We start from the raw sequence: 21,725 nt of genomic DNA on the forward strand, positions 1-21,725 counted from the left end.
GTGAGTGGGCAAATGCATGGCAGATGCAGTGTAATGTAGATAAATGTGAGGTTATCCACTTTGTCGGCAAAAACACGAAGGCAGAATATTATCTGAATGGCGGCAGACTAAGAAAAGGGGAGGTGCAACGAGACCTGGGTGTCATGGTACGTCAGTCATTGAAAGTTGGCATGCAGGTACAGCAGGCGGTGAAGGCGGCAAATGGTATGTTAGCCTTCATAGCTAGGGGATTTGAGTATAGGAGCAGAGAGGTCTTACTGCAGTTGTACAAGGCCTTAGTGAGGCCACACCTGGAATATTGTGTTCAGTTTTGGTCTCCTAATCTGAGGCAGGATGTTCTTGCTATGGAGGGATTGCAGCGAAAGTTCACCGGACTGATTCCCGGGATGGCAGGACTAACATGAGGAGACTGGATCTGTATTCACTGGAGTTTCGAAGGATGAGAGGGGATCTCATAGAAACATAAAATTCTGGACAAGTTAGATGCAGAAAGAAATGTTCCCGATACTGGGGAAGTCCTGAACCAGGGGACAGTCTAAGGATAAGGGGTAAGCCATTTAGGACTGAGAGGAGGAGAAACTTCTTCACTCAGAGTTGTTAACCTGTGGAATTCCCTACCGCAGAGAGTTGTTGATGCCAGTTCATTGGATATATTCAAGAGGGAGTTAGATATAGCCCTTCCAGCTAAAGCGATTAAGGGGTATGGCGAGAAAGCAGGAAAGGGGTACTGAGGGAATGATCAGCCATGATCTTATTGAATGGTGGTGCAGGCTCTAAGGGCCGAATGGCCTACTCCTGCACCTATTTACTATGTTTCATCTGGAAGAGAGCATGCCAGTGGATCTCAGAGATGCGGTAATCCTGACCATCTTCAAGAAAGGCGACAAGTCCGATTACGGTAACTGGAGGAGTTTCGCTGCTTTCTGCCACAGGAAAAGTCATTGCAAGAATCCTCCTCAATCACCTTCTCCCAGTGGCTGAAGAGCTCCTCCCAGAGTCACAATGCAGATTCCGCCCACTAAGGGGCACAATGGACATGATCTCAATGCGCGGCAAATCCGAGAAATGCAGGGAACAGCACAAACGCCTGTACATGGCCATTTTTGTATAAAACACTAGTTAGGCCGCAGCTGGAGTACTGTGTGCAGTTCTGGTCACCCCATTACAGGAAATATGTGATTGCACTGGAAAGGGTGCAGAGGAGATTTACAAGAATGTTGCCTGGACTGGAGAATTTTGGCTATGAGGAAAGATTGGAGATGCTGGGCCTGTTTTCTTTGGAACAGAGGAGGCTAAGTGGAGACCTGATTGAGGGCCCGGATAGAGTGGATAGGAAGGACCCATTTCCCTTGGCAGAGGGGTCAACCACCAGGGGGCATAGATTTAAAGTAATGGGGGGGGGGGGGGGGAGGAGATACAAGGGGAAATTTCTTCACCCACAGGGTGGTGGGGATCTGGAACACTGCCTGAAAGGGTGGTAGAGGCAGAAACCCTCACCACATTTAAAAGATATTTAGATGTGCACTTAAAGTGCCGTAACCTACAGGGCTACGAACCAAGAGCTGGAAAGTGGGATTGGGCTGGATAGCTCTTGGTCGGCTGGCGCGGACACGATGGGCCGAACTGGCCTCCTTCTGTGCTGTAAACTTCTATGACTATGATATCATAAGGTATTGGGAAGTTGAGACACCAAAGTATGGAGTATGAAAGTGCAAGGTTGGATCAGGACCCTGTAAAGAGCTCGGATTACATAGATAATGTTTGCCAGTGTAGGTTGCTGCCATGCTAATGAATAGAGTGATAAACAAAATGGGTGTTCAACATCTGCTTCACTAAGACCAAGATTACATCCAGAGAATTAAAAGCTTGAAGAATGTGGGCGCTTATGGTGAGGAGCACAGAAGAGGACACGTTTATATATCTGGAAAGCTATATATATGGCAGAGTTAATGCAAGAGAGCGGAAAAAACAATTGTTGCTCTAGCTGGAAGTGTCTTTTGACTCATGGACCATTCTGACAGAGAAGATACAAATCCAGTAATGCCAACCCTACCTCAAATTATGACACAAACTCTTAATCACGAAATTTGGTAAGAAATTAGGAGTTTCTATTCTCTGGTTTATGAATCTCATTAGTAGCTTTATTTAACCTCTAACAGGTCTTAGCTCTTTACAAAAACTATGGCTATAATTTTAATCAGGAGGCAGGTTGAGAACGAGGGGGGGGTGCTAGGAAGCAGTTGAGGAACCTGGGAGAACGGGATTCCTGCAGGCCCTGCCGATTTTAAACAGCAGGACCGGATTAGTATTTCAAAAGGTTCATTTCCCACCCACAGCAAGGAGAGACTGGCTGGCCACTAGAGAGGAGGGATTGTGTGGGGGCCGGGGAAGAGCGAGCGAGAGAGCAACAGGTCCGGCCTAAGGATCATGGTGAGGTGGGTCTCTAATCGCAGGAGGTGGGTTAGAAATGCTGGATCCAGGAGGCAAGTGTAAAGGCAATATAACTCTAATATGGTATTAAATCTGGTTTCAAGGATGCGGAGGGAGCATCCCTTGGACCCACTGAGCATTTTTTGAAACCATCCTTTAAACTAGATTTACCACAGTAGATTGAACAAAATCAGTTTGTAACAAAGCTAAAGTTCCAATACAAGTGCAACTATAAATCCTGATTTGTAATACATCTTTAGCCATTGTGCAAAACTTTTTAGGCTCTCGAGACTCTTGTAGAGGGTCTAGTTTGTCTGTCAGCGCATCCTCTTACTGACCAACTCTTAAATAACTGTTTTATAGCTGCCCTTTGGAACTTGGCTGATACCTACCAATGCAGCACAGACTGAGTGTTGGAACTGGAGTTCATCTGGGGAAGCTTGGTCCTTGTGTTTCAGTCAGACAGGATACTGGGCCATAAATGGCCCAAAACCTTATTAACCTCTTTCTCTGCCAGTTCTTACAGTTCCAGTTGTCACAACCTACCAGTTGTCACTATTGTATTCAAACTTCACATACACTGTACTGCCACCTCAACTTTGGCCTGCTAGGCAGTCTTTTACTAGTTAGGTACCGATTCCATCACCTTTGACAGTTACCAGTCTTCAGCACATTGCAACTTTCTTGCTGTAATACAGTATATTACTGCACACAAGGCCTTCTTCGGTGATTCTAGCTGATGCCCAACATTCTCCTTGCACATGTTCTGTAACACCTAGCCTCTTAGGAATGTGTCAGGGTATGTATCTATGTGTTGACCGGATTCTCTTTCATGGTTATTGATTTGCTGCAATGCCAACCCTTGTGAATTAATTGTGTGATACGCAATCTGTTATAAAAATTTATGCCAACTCATGATCGAATCGATTGTTAAAAGTTTTCTTTATTAATTCACAGGATGTGGGTGTCGCTGGCAAGGCTGGCATTTATTGCCTATCCCCAATTGCCCGAGGTGACTTGCTAGGCCATTTCAGAGGGTAGTTAAGAGTCAACCAAATTGCTGTGGGTCTGGAGTCACAGATGGGCCAGATCAGGTAAGGACGGCAGATTTCCTTCCCTAAAAAGGACATTAGTGAATCAGATGAGTTTTTAATGACAATTCGGTAATTTCATGGTCACCATTACTGATACTAGCTTTTTAATCAAGATTTATTTAATTAACAGAACTTAAATTCCCCAGCTGCCCCTATGATTTTCCTTTTGGAGCAAAAGGAAGGATTTTGAACCATGCCACGCTGCTGCACCGGAAACATCTTCAGCTTTGAAGCCAACCAACCCCGCTCGAGCATTGAAACCATTAGAGCCAATAGGAGAAAGGGGTGAAAAAAGATAGCCAATCCAAGCATGGACCAGGTTTCTACAGTCACTGCTGACCTGGCTCACTGTCCGTCTCTGTCTCTGTCTATCTCTCAGCGCAAGGCGGCCGTCCTGCACCAACCCTCCCCCAGCTCGGCCACACCGTGATTTAATTATTTTAAGTCAAAATACGATGAGCTATAAAACGAGACCGCAAAAGCAAAAACATGACGACAACCAAAATAATTATTTATTTTTCCGACATGAACTTGCTATTAAAGCTCGCTAATAGTTTGGCTGGTTCACTAATATGTATGCTGGCTCCCCCTTCCTACACGAGTCTTGAGTTAAATAGCAGCAAATTAATTTAAAATGTTTACAGTGCATGCACTCCCATTCGCATATACCGTTAGTTAGACTTGCACTTGCAGGTTTTTACATTTTTTATTTGACAAGTTGCTGAAATTGCGAGCTGATAACGTCAGTGAGGGAAACTGGTCATCTGGGACCTGAGCAAACAGGACAACCACCTAATACAAAAGCAAAAGATTGTGGATACTGGAAATCTGAAATAAACACAAAATGCTGTAAATACTCAGGTCAGGCAGCATCCGTGGAGAGAGAAACAGAGTTAATGCTTCAGGCCTGACCAGCATTATCTGTTTTTATTTCAGACAACCAACTATGCCTCTCCTGAACAAATTGTGAAATCAATGATGCAAGGACGGAGAAGGAAGTGTAAATTAGAGTGGGTGAATTAAATATCAAATCAGGTACAGAAAGAGAAATAAACACAGGATTGAGATTAAAAAAAATGTTTTTAAAAGATTAAAATTTGAAACCACAATTAAAACCTGAATGAATGAAACTCCACACTTGCAACAGTTAATTTGCAACCCCGAGACGGTGACTGGCAGTAATTATCATGTTGTTAAAATGGTACTTAGACTGAAATGGACAAGACTTTCTGCGGCAAGTATAGTTGGTATCTATCATGCAAATACAGCAACTTCACACCATTCAATAGTGAGGCAGACAGCGAGATGCCGTTTTCGTGAAGCTAACGGTGGAGTATTGCAACTTGAACACCAACTTTTGGATTTTTGAGTTTAACCGCATATCTGCTCCTCACCTGACGTTATTGCAGTGATTTATGCGAAAATGGTGAGTGCCATTAGCCTCACCATTATTTTGACAGCAATATAAACTCAGTTTTGGCTCAAACTAATGCATGCATCATAATTTTTTGAGCGCAAAATTAAAAGGATATCATATCAGAGACTATATGGAAAAGTGATCGAATGCTCTGTATTTCCCAGCTGAGGTGCTATAACTGATAAAAACTTTTACTCTACTTGACTCAATTTGCAAAACTAAATTAGGGGCAACAATTAAAAATTGCTACAAAAAAAATGGAAGTAATGCTGAAGAATAACTAATTCCATAAAATTCCTTTATCTTGGACCATATGTAACTATTTGAATTTCCTACTATGAAAAAGAAAACTTAATAACTGAGCACAATTTTTTAAAATCTAATAAATCAAAACAGCATTACTGGCCAATCAGGAGCACCATCTAACAGTGTACAAGCAGGTCCTAATGGCAGTGGCTGGAATCAACAGTAGTTGCAAAAGAAAAGTACAGCCTCAATGGTGGAAGTGTGTATTCTGTTGCTTTGTTATTCACATTTTCTATCTCCGTATCATCAGAATAAGGGGAAGGGGGAAAAGAAACAGGCTTGCTGTCATTAATCATTACAGCTGGGAAAAGTAAAAAAAAAATAAACATGCACTCTCTGATTTATTAGGCTTCTAAACTAAGTGTAGAATTTTCTCAGGACTTCAGTGCACAGTCCCTTGACTCTCATATGCAACAGAACTGAGGCATTATTTAACGGAGGCTCAAGACTAATCTCAAATGACAAAGAATCCCCAACTGACATTATAAACTTATATTAAAATCTTACCATATATTTGACCCTTTTTGCAACTCAGCAGTTAACACAGAATATAGGCTATAAGCTGTTAAGAGGACAATAAAGTGTGTAAGTCATCTACTTACACATTTGACCATACAAACCATCTGTCTTTCATGAATAGTAAACAGGAAAAAGAAAGATTGAGAATATAACACCCATCTGCAGTGACCATGAGACTGAATAAGACTTCCCTAAACTTCTGAAGCAAAGTTTGGAGATGCTTCAGGTAATGTCCCATCTGTGATGGGGAAAGACATTCAACAGATATTTGACAAAGGGTCATCGACCTGAAACGTTAACTGTTTCTCTCTCCACATATGCTGACTGACCTGCTGAGTATTTCCAGCATTTTCTGTTTTTATTTCAGATTTCCAGCATCCATATTATTTTCTTTGTAACTTGTTGTTGTTCATGTTTTCAAAAAAGTTAGGTACATAAATCAGGATCCTGTGGGTCAATTCCAACAAGACAGCCTCTTAGCACATCGTCTCTATGGCTCGAGGCAGCATTACCATCTAACTTTTCCTCTTGAGATATCTGTTCAATGTTCTGAGATCCAAGTTGGGATATGGATGACAGGAACCCATCTCAGATGGTCTAAATGGACCATGTCGTAAGATAGAGTGTTTCCCTTGGCCCTTGCTGTTGATCTCTCATCCAAGCATCACAGTTGATCACTCCCAAGTTAGTTGGATTTAAAAAATATATATTCTTGGAGATGTGGGCAACATTGGCAAGGCATTATCTATTGCTCATCCTTAGTTGGGGCAATGGAGGGTATCAAGAGTCAACCACGGAATGTGAGACTGGAGTGACAAGTAAGCCAGAATTGGTAAGGGTGGCACGTCCATTCTCTGAAGGACATGTGAGCTAGCTAGGTATTTAGTAAATCCAGCACCTTTCATGGTCATTTTCTTGTACCAATTCACAGTGAATTCAATTTCACAACATTCCAATGGTGGGATTTAAACTCATAACCAGAGTTGGTAGTCTAGTACTATAACCACGAGGCTATGATACCGAATTTTGGCCTTCCACCCAGGGCCATCTAACTAAAGGGAGCAGAGTTGGTTTGGTTGGTGAGGCTAGATGTCCTGGTGGCTCAGCAGCAAAATTCTCAGGTGCTTGGGTCCCGACTTGGAATGGAAGTTTGATAGTATAAGCCACAAAAGGGTTGATCTTGTCTGGACCTGTATACGAGGTTGTCAGAATCCCTTAGTCCACGTGCCAAAACCAGAATCACTGTAAATAACATAAGAAATAGGAGCAAAAGCCGGCCATTCGGGCACTCAAGCCTGCTCCGCCATTCAATGAGATCATGGCTGATCCTCAACCTCAACTCCACTTTCTTGCACTATCACCATATCCATTGATTCCCTCAATATCCAAAAATCTATCGATCTCTGTCTTGAATATACTCAAGGACTGAGTCTCCACAGCCTTTTGGGGTAGAGAATTCCAAAGATTCACAACCCTCTGAGTGAAGAAATTCTCATCTCAGTCCTAAATGGTCAACCCCTATTCTGAGACTGTGACCTCTGGTTCTAGACTCCCCAGCCAGTGAAAACATTCTCCCAGCATGAATCTTGTCAAACCCTGAAAGAATTTTGTATGTTTAATGAAATCACCGCTCATTCTTCTGAACTCGAGAGAATATAGGCCTAGTCTACTCAATCTCTCCGCATAGCTCATAAGAACATAAGAAATAGGAACAGGAGTAGGCCATATAGCCCCTCGAGCTTACTCCGCCATTCAATATCATGGCTGATCTGATCATGGATTCAGCTCCACTTCCCCGCCCTCTCCCCATAACCCCTTATCGTTTAAGAAACTGTCTATTTCTGTCTTAAATGTATTCAATGTCTCAGCTTCCACAGCTCTGAGGCAGCAAATTCCACAGATTTACAACCCTAAGAAATTTCTCCTCATATCTGTTTTAAATGGGCGGCCCCTTATTCTAAGATTATGCCCTCTAGTTCTAGTCTCCCCCATCAGTGGAAACATCCTCTCTGCATCCACCTTGTCACGTTCCATCATAATCTTATACGTTTCTATAAGATCACCTCTCATTCTTCTGAAATCCAACGAGTAGAGGCCCAACCTACTCAACCTTTCCTCATAAGTCAACCCCCTCATCCCCAGAATCAACCAAGTGAACCTTCTCTGAACTGCCTCCAAAGCAAGTATGTCCTCTCGTAAATATGGAAACCAAAACTGCACGCAGTATTCCAGGTGTGGCCTCACCAATACATATCGATTGGTCAAATCAAATCGCATGGGGTAACCTTGAGGAGGAATTCATAAAATGCATACGGGATTGTTTTTTAGAACAGTATGTTACAGAACCTACAAGGAGCAAGCTATCTTAGATCTGGTCCTGTGTAATGAGATAGGAATAATAAACGATTTCCTAGTAAAAGATCCTCTCGGAATGAGTGATCACAGTATGGTTGAATTTGTACTACAGATTGAGGGCGAGGAAGTAGTGTCTCAAACGAGCGTACTATGCTTAAACAAAGGGGACTACAGTGGGATGAGGGCAGAGTTGGCTAAAGTAGACTGGGAACACAGACTAAACAAGTGGCACAATTGAGGAACAGTGGAGGACTTTTAAGGAGCTCTTTCATAGTGCTCAACAAAAATATATTCCAGTGAAAAAGAAGGGCGGTAAGAGAAGGGATAACCAGCCGTGGATAACCAAGGAAATAAAGGAGAGTATCAAATTAAAAACCAATGTGTATAAGGTGGCCAAGGTTAGTGGGAAACTAGAAGATTGGGGAAAATTTTTAAACGACAGCAAAGAATGACTAAGAAAGCAATAAAGAAGGGGAAGATAGATTACGAATGTAAACTTGCACAAAACATAAAAAGATAGTAAAAGCTTTTACCGATATATAAAATGGAAAAGTAAATGTTGGTCCTTTAGAAGATGAGAAAGGGAATTTAATAATGGGAAATGTGGAAATGCCTGAGACAAACAATTATTTTGCTTCAGTCTTCACAGTGGAAGACACAAAAACCATGCCAAAAATTGCTGGTCACGGGAATGTGGGAAGGGAGGACCTTGAGACAATCACTATCACTAGGGGGGGTAGTGCTGGACAGGCTAATGGGACTCAAGGTAGACAAGTCCCCTGGTCCTGATGAAATGCATCCCAGGGTATTAAAAGAGATGGCGGAAGTTATAGCAGATGCATTCGTTATAATCTACCAAAATTCTCTGGACTCTGGGGAGGTGCCATCGGATTGGAAAGCAGTTAATGTAACGCCTCTGTTTAAAAAAGGGGGCAGACAAAAGGCAGGTAACTATAGGCAGGTTAGTTTAACATCTGTAGTGGGGAAAATGCTTGAAGCTATCATTAAGGAAGAAATAGCGGGACATCTAGTGTAACTAATTTACTGGAATTCTTTGAGGATATAACAAGCATGGTGGATAGAGGTGTACCGATGGATGTGGTGTATTTAGATTTCCAAAAGGCATTCGATAAGGTGCCACACAAAAGGTTACTGCAGAAGATAGAGGTACGAAGAGTCAGAGGAAATGTATTAGCATGGATCAAGAATTGGCTGGCTAACAGAAAGCAGAGAGTCGGGATAAATGGGTCTTTTTCAGGTTGGAAATCGGTGGTTAGTGGTGTGTCAAAGGGATTGGTGCTGGGACCACAACTGTTTACAATATACATAGATGACCTGGAAGAGGGGACAGAGTGTAGTGTAACAAAATTTGCAGATGACACAAAGATTAGTGGGAAAGCGGGTTGTGTAGAGGACACAGGGAGGCTGTAAAGAGATTTAGATAGGTTAAGCGAATGGGCTAAGGTTTGGCAAATGGAATACAATGTCTGAAAATGTGAGGTCATCCACCTTGGGGGGGAAAAAAAAAAGTAAAAAGGGAATATTATTTGAATGGGGAGAAATTAAAACATGCTGCAGTGCAGAGGGATCTGGGGGCCCTTGTGCATGAATCCCAAAAAGTTCGTTTGCAGGTGCAGCAGGTAATCAGGAAGGTGAATGGAATGTTGGCCTTCATTGCGAGAGGGATGGAGTACAAAAGAAGGGAGGTCCTGCTGCAACTGTATAGGGTATTGATGAGGCCGCACCTGGAGTACTGCGTGCAGTTTTGGTCACCTTACTTGAGGAAGGATATACTAGCTTTGGAAGGGGTACAGAGACGATTCACTAGGCTGATTCCGGAGATGAGGGGGTTACCTTATGATGATAGATTGAGTAGACTGGGTCTTTACTCGTTGGAGTTCAGAAGGATGAGGGGTGATCTTATAGAAACATTTAAAATAACGAAGGGGATAGACAGGATAGAGGCAGAGAGGTTGTTTCCACTGGTCAGGGAGACTAAAACTAGGGGGCACAGTCTCAAAATACGAGGGAGCCAATTTAAAACCGAGTGGAGAAGGAATTTCTTCTCCCAGAGGGTTGTGAATCTGTGGAATTCTCTGCTCAAGGAAGCAGTTGAGGCTAGCTCATTGAATATATTCAAATCACAGATATAGATTTTTAACCAATAAGGGAATTAAAGGTTATGGGGAGCGGGCGGGTAAGTGGAGCCGAGGCCACGGCCAGATCAGCCGTGATCTTGTTGGGTGGCGGAGCAGGCTCGAGGGGCTAGATGGCCTACTCCTGTTCCATGTTCTTATGTTCTGTTGGGGAAGTCCAGAACCAGGGGTCACAGTCCAAGGATAAGGGGCAAGCCATTTAGGACTGAGATGAGGAGAAACTTCTTCACCCAGAGTGGTGAACCTGTGGAATTCTCTACTACAGAAAGTTGTTGAGGCCAATTTACTAAATATATTCAAAAAGGAGTTAGATGTAGTCCTTACTACTAAGGGATCAAGGGGTATGGCGAGAAAGCAGGAATGGGCTACTGAAGTTGCATGTTCAGCCATGAACTCATTGAATGGCGGTGCAGGCTCGAAGGGCCGAATGGCCTACTCCTGCACCTATTTTCTATGTTTCTATTATATAGCTGTAGCAAGACTTCCCTGCTGTTATACTCCATCCCCTTTGCAATAAAAGGCCAAGATACCATTGGCCTTCCTGATCACTTGCTGTACCTGCATACTATCCTTTTGTGTATCATGCACAAGTACCCCCAGGTCCCGCAGTACTGCGGCACTTTGCAATCTTTCTCCATTTAAATAATAACTTGCTCCAAGTTTTTCTGCCGAAGTGCATGACCTCACACTTTCCGACATTATACTCCATCTGCCAAATTTTTGCCCACTCACTTAGCCTGTCTATGTCCTTTTGCAGATTGTGTGTGTCCTCCTCACACATTACTTTTCCTCCCATCCCCCCATCCCAGGAATCGGTCTGTTGAACCTTTGTTGCACTCCCTCTATGACAAGTCTATCCTTCCTTAGGTAAGGAGACCAAAACTTTACACAATACTCCAAGTGTGGCCTCAAGAGCCGTATATAATTGCATTAGGACGTCTTTGCTCGTATATTCAAATCCTCTTGCAATAAAGGCCAATAGACCATTTACGTTTCTAATTGTTTGCTGTACCTGAATGTTAACTTCCAGGTGATTCATGTACAAGGACATCCAGGTCCCTCTGAACACCAACATTTCCCAGCCTCTCACCATTTAAAAAAATACTCTGCTTTTTGTACCATAATAAAGCCTTGCTAATGTCAATTGACGAGATTTGACAGTTCCAGAGAATATCCCCAAAACCAACAGGCATGCCTTGGGCCATGGAATATAACCAAGCTGCTACTGCTGCAGTAGGATAGGGGTCAAGTTTCGGCCTGAGTTGCTCCTATTTTTTTGGAGCAACTAGTTTAGAATGGAATATCTTAGAAATTGCAATTCTCGGCATTTAGTTTGCTCCAGTTCTAGTGAGTTAGGAGTTAGAACAGTTTCATTTTAGAACAGATTTTTTTTTTATAAAGGGGGCGTGTCCGGCCATTTCTGCCTGTTTTGCAACTTCAGGCAGCGAAAACTTACTCCAAACTAACTTAAAAATGGAGTAAGTATGGATTTTTGTACGGTCTGAAAAACCTTGCCTACACTTAGAAATCAGGCGTAAGGAAGAGAGATGGGGGGGGGAGCACGGAGTTTACAAACATGAAACACATCACTTTGACAAATAAAGAACCATCAATAATAAATAAAGTAATTCAACCAAAAATTTTTTTTAAAAATCAATAAATAAAAAAGTAAATTTCTACTCACCGACTGCAGCACTGGGGTGTGGAGGGAGAGGGAAGGAGGTGGGGGGGTGAGTGTGGAGGGAGAGGGAAGGAGGTGGGGGGTGAGTGTGGAGGGAGGGGGAAGGAGGTGGGGAGTGAGTGTGGAGGGAGGGGGAAGGAGGGTGTGGGTGGAGGGAGAGGGAAGGGGAGGGGGGGGGGGAGGGTGGAGGGAGAGGGAAGGGGGGGGGAGGGTGGAAGGAGAGGGAAGGGGGGGGGGAGGGTGGAAGGAGAGGCGGGGGGGGAGGGTGGAAGGAGAGGCGGGGGGGGGGAGGGTGGAAGGAGAGGCGGGGGGGGGGAGGGTGGAAGGAGAGGCGGGGGGGGGGAGGGTGGAAGGAGAGGCGGGGGGGGGGGGGAGAGGGTGGAAGGAGAGGCGGGGGGGGGGGGGGAGGATGGAAGGAGAGGCGGGGGGGGGGGGGGGGGAGGATGGAAGGAGAGGCGGGGGGGGGGGGGGGGGAGGATGGAAGGAGAGGCGGGGGGGGGGGGGGGGAGGAGGGTGGAAGGAGAGGCGGGGGGGGGGAGGGGGGAGGGTGGAAGGAGAGGCAGGGGGGGGGGGGGGGGAGGGTGGAAGGAGAGGCGGGGGGGGAGGGGAGGGTGGAAGGAGAGGCGGGGGGGGAGGGGAGGGTGGAAGGAGAGGCGGGGGGGGAGGGGAGGGTGGAAGGAGAGGCGGGGGGGGGGGGGGGAGGGTGGAAGGAGAGGCGGGGGGGGGGGGGGGAAGGGTGGAAGGAGAGGCGGGGGGGGGGGGGAGGGTGGAAGGAGAGGCGGGGGGGAGGGTGGAAGGAGAGGCGGGGGGGAGGGGGGGGAGGGAGGGAGGGGGGGAGGGTGGAAGGAGAGGCGGGGAGGGGGGGGGGGAGGGTGGAAGGGTGGAAGAGGGGGGTGGATGGGGAAAGAGAGGAGAGGTGAGGGCATGCGGGGGGGGGGGGGGTGACGAGAGGCTGAGCGTGCCCGACCAACGAGAGGATGCTGGTCCAAAGACCTTCGGGCGGGGCCCACCCCCAGCAAGATGCCGGGTGGCCGGGCCCCACCAAAGAGACGGAGGGAGCGGGAGCTGAACGGGGCGGGACCACACCGGACCGGGAGCTCAACAGGAGGTGGGGGGGCGGTGGGAGCGAGAGCTGAAGGGGTGGGGCGGGGGGTGCAGGAGCTCAAGAGGAGGGAGGTCCAGTCCGATCTTCGCCGCCCCAGTGAGCCCATTCGGCCAGGGCTCGGGGCAGCGTGCTTCGGGCCCCTCCCACACAGCCTCGGGCGCCTGGAGCTACTGCACATGTGCGCACACTCTAGCACGCATGTGTAGAGGTCCCAGCACTGTTTTCAGCGCCGGGACCTGGCTCCGCCCCCGACCCCTTCTGCTGCGCTGCGCCATGCCAAGGGCCTGGAACGTTCCAGCAGCGGGGAGAATACCGAGGCAAGTTTTAGGCGCGGTTTTGAGTGCGGAAATCAGGCGTGGCTCGCGGGGCTGCGCCATTCTAGGCACGGCCCAAAACTTGACCCCAAAGTCTGGAGTTAATCTTTAACTAATGAAAAACACTGGTTTTGATTGTCTTTGGCACAGTGAAAAACTGAAATACTTATGGCAATTAGAGGCATATAATGTAGAGTTCCTATCATCCTCTTGTAACACCCATCTACTCCACGAGTCCAAACATTTAAAAATCCCTAGGAGAGTCAACATGTGCATCATGAACAACTTTTTAATATTTGTTCATGGGTTGTGGATGACACAGACAAGACACTATTTATTGTCCACTCCTAATTACCATGAAGGCACCAAGAGAAAATATATATAGTATGCGATTGTGTTCATTACATGTTGGCCAGACCAACAACAACTTGTATTTATATACCGCCTTTAACGTAGTGAAAGCATTGCCAAGGCGCTGTACAGGCATACTAGGAGATAAAAAATTTGACACAGCCGCATAAGGAGAAGTTAGCACAAAGGGGTATGTTTTAAGGAGCGTCTTGAAGGATGAAAGAGAGGCGGAGAGATTTCGGCAGCGAGTTCCAGAGCTTGGGGCCTAGGCAACCGAAGGCATGGCCACCAATGGTTGAGCGATTATAATCAGGGATGCTCAAGGGGCAGAATTAAAGGAGCGCAAGGGGGCAGAATTAGAGGAGCGCAGACATCTCGGGGGGTTGTGGGGCTTGCAATATGCCATGGCTGTGCCTAGAGTCACTGATGCCTCCATAGAGCTCATGCTGCTATTCCTTGCTAACAGGAGAAAGAAGCTTGCCTCAGAGACCGAGGCGGCGAATCCGGAGATGGCTGGGGAGTCAGTAGCAGGAGTGTGGTACACACATCTGGATAACAATAACAACTTGTATTTATATAGTGCCTTTAATGTAGTAAAACATCCCAAGGCCTTTCACAAGAGTATAAAACAAAATTTGACACCGAGCCACATAAGGAGAAATTAGGGTAGATGAAAAAGACTTGCATTTATATAGCGCCTTTCACAATCACTGGACATCTCATAGCGCTTTACAGCCAATTAAATACTTAGGAGTTTAGTTACTTGTCATGTGGGAAACTCGGCAGCTAATTTGCACACAGCTAGCTCCCACAAACAGCAATGTGATAATGACCAAATAATCTCGTTTTGTTGATTGAGGGATAAATACTGGCCAGGATACCAGGGATAACTCCCCTGCTCTTCTTCGAAATAATGTCATCGGATCTTTTATGTTCATCTGCGGGGGTAGCCGGGGCCTCGGTTTAATGTCTCAACCGAAAGACAGCACTTCCGACAGTACAGCACTGCAGTGGGACTTGAAACCACAACCTTCTAACTCAGAGGCAAGGGTGCTACCCACTGAGCCACAGCTGACACATGACCAAAAGTTTGGTCAAAGAGGTAGGTTTTAAGGAGCGTCTTAAGGAGGAAAGAGGTAGAGAGGTGGAGAGGTTTAGGGAAGGAATCCAGAGCTTAGGGCATAGGCAGCTGAAGGCACAGCCACCAACGGTCGAACGATTGAAATCAGGGATGCACGAGGCCAGAATTAAAAAGTGCAGATATCTCGGCAGGGCGGTTGGTGGGCTGGAGGAAATTACAGAGATTGGGAGGGGCGAGGCCATGGAGGGGTTTGAAAATAAGGATGAGAATTTTGAAATCAAGGCGTTGCTTAACCAGAAGCCAATGTAGGTCAGCGAACACAGGGATGATGGGTGAGCGGGACTTGGTGCGAGTTAGGACCCGGGCATTCTACCTCCAGTTTACGTAGGGTAGAATGTGGGAGGCCAGCCAGAAGTGCATTGAAATAGTTAAGTCTAGAGGTAACAAAGGCATGGATGAGCGCTATATAAATACAAGTTGTTGTTGTTGTTGCAGTTATCTGACAACAATGTTCAAAATTATTTTCACTGATCAATGGATGATAGCTAGAGGGAATAAATTTAAGGTAATCATCAAAAGAATGAAGGAAGAAATTAGGAAAATATTTTACTACAATGGCTACTTAGAGTTTTGGCAAAAGGGTGAAACACTAGCACACTAAGAAATTTGCCAGGAAATTATGGTCACTGATGTTAGTGTTTGTCATGTACATGCTTATCCTTCAAGCTAGTCCATCTCCTTTTTGGTTCAAATCTTCAGATGAGACACTGATGTACTACTGCTAACACTGATTAAAGAAAAGTTGTTATAGTCCCATCTCCGATCTGCCTGGCACTGATCTGTCCTTTGCCTGATGATACAAAGCTGGGTGGGAAAGCAAGTTATGAAGAGGACACAAAAAATCCACAAAGGTATAGGACAGGCTAAGTGACAGACAGTGAAAACTTTTGCCAGATGGAGTAATGTGAGAAAGTGTGCGGTTATCCATTTTGGCAGGAAATTTTTTTTTAAGATGTTATTTAAATGGAGAGAAACTACAAAATGCTGCAATTCAGAGGGACCTGGGGATCCATGTGCATGAAACACAAAAAGATAGTATGCAGGTACAGCAAATAATCAAGAAGGCAAATGGAATGTTGCCTTTTATTGCAATGGGGATGAAGTATAAAAGTAGGGAAGTCCTGCTACAACTGTACAGGGTATTGGTAAGGCCACAACTAGATTACGGTGTACAGTTTTGGTCTCATTTAAAGGAGGGATATACTTGCATTGGAGGCTGTTCAGAGAAGGTTCACTAGGTTGATTCTAGAGATGAGGGGATTGATTTATGAAAACAGATGAGTAAGTTGGACCTATACTCATTGGAGTTTAGAAGAATGAGAGGTGATCTTATTGAAACATAAGATACAGGGGGATCTCGACAAGGTGGATGCAGAGAGGATGTTTCCACTCATGGGGGAGTCCAGAACTGGGGGGGGTATAGTTAAGAATAAGCAGTCACCCATTTAGAACTGATATGAGGAGGAATTTCTTCTCCCAAAAAAAGTCATAAATCTCTGGAATTCTCTGCCCCACAGCATTGTGGAGGCACGTTCATTGAACATATTTAAGGTGGAGATAGACAGATTTCTGATCAATAAGGGAGTGAAGGGTTTTGGGGAGCAGGCAGGGAAGTGGAGCTGATCCAAAGATTAGATCAGCCATGATATTAAATGGTGGAGCAGGCTCGAGGGGCCCAATGGCCTACTCCTAATTCTCATGTTATGTTCTTACAGTACCTCCTTTGGAAATCCTACATTGAGAATAATTGATGTGGGCATAAACAGAGAGTGCTAGATTTTGACCACTGTTATAGTTCTGGCTCTCCCTTTCTTTGTCACCCTACACTTCCTCAGCACTACTTTCCATGTTTCGAGCTCGCTCTTTAATGCTTCAGCAGCCACAGACTTTTGAAAAGGGAATACATTCTGATTACTCTCTCTCCAACCCCTAGGGGCATTGTTGAACTAATGAGGGTTTCTCAGCCAAAAGAGGCCAGAATTCTTCTCGGGCAAATCCATCATATTGGCAGGAAATTATGACTGAGATTTGACTCAAATCTGTCAAGTATATAAGATCCAGAACAATAAATGGTCATTTAACCCATCAAGCTTGCTCTATCTGGAGTCTATGTTTGACTAATTCTATCATAGACACCTTTTTGATCACCCACTACTTTAAAAGGACACTAACATTTCCCTATTTGTGAACACGTAGTTAGTATAGCCATACTTGCTGTTTTGTTAGCACAATTCAAGGAAACTGCCCCAGAGACTATTCAATTACCAGAATGTGAATGGGGACAGGTTCTGAACCTGAGGGGCAGTCTATTAATGGACCTTGAAGAATATATGTTTGATTAGAATGCTAAGTCACCAGGCAGAGAGTCTTGGAACAGATTTTGCAAAGGTCATATTCTTTGGCCTTTTGTGGAGTTTGTTTATGCATGGCATGGCAGGGCACCCCCACCCCTCCCCCGACCTGCAAGAGAACACCATTGCAGCAGGTTGGGGATAAAAAGGAAGAGCTAACCACTGCAAGGAGCAGCACTAGCTGGTCCAGGAGTGCAAAGGTGACTGGATTGACATCATCGGAGTTCAGGCAGCCCATTGGAGAGGAACGAGACCAGCGGCGGGGTTGGGACCCAGGTGGAGGAGGAGCAGCGAGGCCCAGAGATCAAAGCCAGCAGGAAGCGGCGTTCGAGACCAGCGGGGAGCGGCAACCGGAGGTGGTGAGCAGTGGAGGAGCAATGATGTTGGGGCCCGGGAGTGGTGGGCTCGTGGCCCAGGAGCGGCAGTGTCGGAGTAGAGGAGCGAAAGGGTCGTGACCCAGAAGTGGCGCAGCATATAACAACAGCGGGGTCGTGGCCTAGGAGCAGCAGAGCATTTAACAACAGTGGATCAGGGTCCAGGGATGGCGCAGCAGAGCTTGGTCTCCAGTTGTCTTGGTTAACCCTTGCCACTGGACCAAGGCCTTGCTCTGTCAAGCCCGTGTGGTGCCTGGTGTGCAATGGCCACTCCACGTTAAAAGAATTTACACAGAGGCATCTTCCACCCTTTGAGATGTAGCTCGGGATCTAGAATGTCAGGTCCCTCATTGAAACACATGTGGACTCATCTTTTTTTGGTGTGGAAGCAGGTCATCCTCGACACGAGGGACTGCCTAATACTATACTATGCATGTCAACTCAGACTCTTACGCAATGTCATTAGAAGCAGAATAAGGAGGACCTAATAGCTCCATTATGTCTCTGCAGACCTGCTTCATGCCTCCTGACTCAATAGTAAACCGTCCCAAGGCACTTCACAGAAGTGTTATAAAATGAGATTTGACACTGAGCCACAAGGAGAAATTGGGGCAGATGATCAAATGCTTGGTCAAAGAGGTAGGTTTTAAGGAGCATCTTAAAGAAGGAAAGAGAGGTCGACAGTGGAGAGGTTTAGGGAGTGAATTCCAGAGCTTAGGGCCTAGGCAGCTGAAGGCAGGGCCACCATGTGGAAACTGACACTGTGTTGAGGAGAAATAGGAGGAGGCCAAGGATAGATATTTGGGGGACACCAGAGGCAACGATGCAAGAGCAGGAAGAGAAGCCATTGCAGGTGATCCTCTGGCTATGATTAGGATGATAAGAACGAAACCAGGCAAGTGCAGTCCCACCCAGCTGGATGACAGTGGAGGCATTGGAGGAGGATGGAGTGGTCAACCGTGCCAAAGGCTGCAGACAGGTCAAGAAGGACACAGTCACAAAGGATGTAATTTGTGACTTTGATAAGAATAATTTTAGTACTGTGGCAGGGACGGAAACCTGATTGGAGGGATGCAAACATGGAGTTCCAGGAAAGTTGGCACGGATTTGGGAGGTGACAACACGTTCAAGGACTTTGGAGAGGAAAGGGAGGTTGGAAATGGGGTGGTAGTTTGCAAGGATGGAGGGGTCAGTTTTTTTTTTAAAAAGAGACAATGATGTTCTCCTCTTAACCTTCTCTGTTCTAACAAGAGGAGCCCCAGGATCTCCTCATAACTAAAACATCAACCTTGGCAGCATCTGAGTAAATCTCTTCTGCATTCTTTCCATCTTTCCTAAAGTAGGACATCCAAAACTGGACACTGCTTGGAATTTCCTTCACTATGCCACCCAAGTTTAATGGTAGGCAGACAGGCTGGAAACCCTACCTGTCACCACCAATTCCAAAGACTATGAGGAAAGGGGTGGCAGTACAACATGAAGTGGCAAAAGGTCTGCTAGATCAATGATTGGAAGGAAAGAGCCTAGTAGTGGCCATCTCTCCCTCCATTAAGATCCCAGTCATTTACCTCCCAAACATTTTGTCCAGTCTAAGGCCTCTGTTTAAAAACTTTCCAGATACTTTGGAACAATTCTTCCACCTTTCCACGAGTTCCCTGTAGTGCTACAACATCTTCCGCTTCAGCAGAGGTAGTCTCCCTTTTTGTGGCAGGGATCCCATCCTGCAGATACCGACCCCAACCCAGGAAAATGAGTCAAAATTGTGGCAGAGTCTAGGGCAGGCAGAGGTCCCACCCCCAACCTTCCTCTGGCTGGAAGCAGAAAATTCAGCCTAATATTCTAACTGCAGCTGAACCACTTTGCTTTTGTAATCTATGCTTTTATGTGCAAGACTCAGGGTACCTTTTTTAAAAAACTAAATTTCTCTGCTCTTATTTCCATTTAATATACATTTCAACCAACATTTACCTGCCCAATTTACTAACTTGTCTATGTCTCTTTAAAGTTAGTCACTCGCCAGAATGAAGTTCGAGCACTGAGAAGAGAAAGAACATCAGGATAAAAACAATGTGACTGCATTTCTTACAAATACAGAAGTACACATTGCAAAATGGCACACCCCCAAACTGTGATTTTCAATCCATTAATTTTACGATTTCAGTGCAGTATTGAAGGAGTACCACATTGTCAGAAGTGCTGTCTTTTGGAGAGCACATTAAACTGAGGCCCTGTCTACCTGAATATAAAAGATCCCATTGATGCTTTCCAACATTACAACAGTAACTATGCTTTAAAAGTACTTCATTGGCTGTAAAGTGCTTTGGAACATTCAGAGATTGCAAAAGGCACTATATAAATGCAAGTCATTCATTCATTCTACTTCAAGAGTGCCCTGTCCAGCATTTTTGCTCAACCGCCATCAGCAAAATGCATTAACTTGTCTTTTATCTCTGCTGTTTGTAGAACCTTGTAGTGCACAAATTTAATGTTGCATTTATGTAGAAAACAACAATGACTATACGTTACATAGAATTACATAAAAATTGTAACACAGAAACAGGTTCATTTAGCAAGCAGTCCACGCTAGCATTTATTCGCCTCACAAGCCCATAATCCCTTTCTTTTAACCTATTCTTAAATGTGGACATGGTTGGTGCTTCAATCACTAAGTGCATTTCACTGCCTCACAAAACTCTGTAAAAAGGTTTCTCCTCCTCTCTGTATATTTAATCTTATATCTATGTCCCTTCATTCTATGCCTCTCAACCACTGCAAACAGTTCTTTTCTATCTTCTCGGTCCAATCCTGTCAATTTTAAACACTACCAAATCATCCCTTAATCTCCTCTGTTCAAAGTGAAAATTATCACAATTTTTAAATGTCTTTTTTGTATTTGTATACCCTGCTAGCAGGCAGAATCCTAGTGAATCTGTGCCATGCCTTCTCGATTACCTCAACCTTGTTCCTATATGTGGAACCCAAAACTGCACAGTACTGAAACAGCGGTCTCAAGTTTTATATAGCCTCACACTACATCTTGATTTTTATATTGTACATCTCTTATCACAAAACCCAGTATTCCATCAGCTTTTTCAGACCTTATTCACTTCAGGTCTTGCTTTCAATGTCTTCAGAGTGAGCACCCCCAAATCTTTTGGCTCTTCCACATCACCTAGCTATTTCCAAAATATAACTGCGTTTATTTTAAACCACCTCAAATTTATTGATATTGAATTCTATACTCCACTTTTTTGCCCATTGTGCCCTTATATCAATATCCCGTGCAGCTTCCTTTGGCCCTCAGAATTACTTACTATGCCTCCTATTGTCTGCAAATGTGGACGCCTCTAGGCACTTATGCAAATAATTAATTCGTTAAAGTGTAAAGCTTCGGGGTGTCCCGAGAATATTAACAACGTAAGTGAAAGTCTTTCTTGTATTGTTACTAGGGTCAGACCCAGCGTATGCTGCACAAAAACGTCCCAATGCGAGTCAGTCAGTCGGCTCCCTTTCTGCGCAGCGGTGATCCCAGCTCCAGATGAAGCCAAAGGACAAACTTGGGGGAGCGGGATTTCCAGCCCTCGCACACCGGTTTGCCCGGGGAGATAAGGCGTAGTTTCAGCCTCTCCTTCCCCTCTCGGCGCGGCCGTGCTCCGGGATAACCGTGCAGGCGCTGGGAGCGACGGCACCTACTTCATCCCATCTCACTGCGGAGTCCTGACCTCCCAACACGGTACAGACACATCGCCTGGGGCGGGTTACTGGGACCGTGCGATGTGCGGCGATCCCGCCGCTCTTTAAACTCCGCTCCCCACCTCCCCGATCCGGACCGTGCACTCAGACTTGCCTCCAGCAGCTGCAGCTTCTCTCCGGTCCGGGGAGTCGCTCACCGTTTCGATCCTTGACACCGCCTTCGGGGGGGGTCCCCAATTGAGTGACAAGTGGGGACGAGCGAGCAGACACGAAACGCTTCACCTTCCCGACACAGCCCTCTCCGCCTCAACCGAACCTCAGAGGGAGAGCTCGTCGTCCCGAGCCGCGGATGATTGACAGGCCGTCTAGCCAACCACTGGCCGAGCTGCTCGCTCGCTCGCCAATCGCCACACAAGGAGCGAGACGAGCTGGGTGACA

The 21,725-nt window shown here is 45.7% G+C and overlaps 1 long non-coding RNA gene across 1 annotated transcript in view; it reads right to left on the reverse strand.

The window, feature by feature from the left end:
• Positions 1 to 21,523, reverse strand: part of LOC139232430 (uncharacterized) — a 33,412-nt gene extending 11,889 nt beyond the window's left edge. The window contains exon 1 of the long non-coding RNA XR_011588008.1: positions 21,485 to 21,523. This is a non-coding gene — a long non-coding RNA (uncharacterized lncRNA). The remainder of the gene's footprint in view (positions 1 to 21,484) is intronic.
• Between the last annotated feature and the right edge of the window lie 202 nt (positions 21,524 to 21,725).

Source organism: Pristiophorus japonicus, chromosome 1 (genome assembly GCF_044704955.1).
Source record: "Pristiophorus japonicus isolate sPriJap1 chromosome 1, sPriJap1.hap1, whole genome shotgun sequence".
In the NCBI taxonomy this organism is placed as follows: Eukaryota; Metazoa; Chordata; class Chondrichthyes; family Pristiophoridae; genus Pristiophorus; species Pristiophorus japonicus.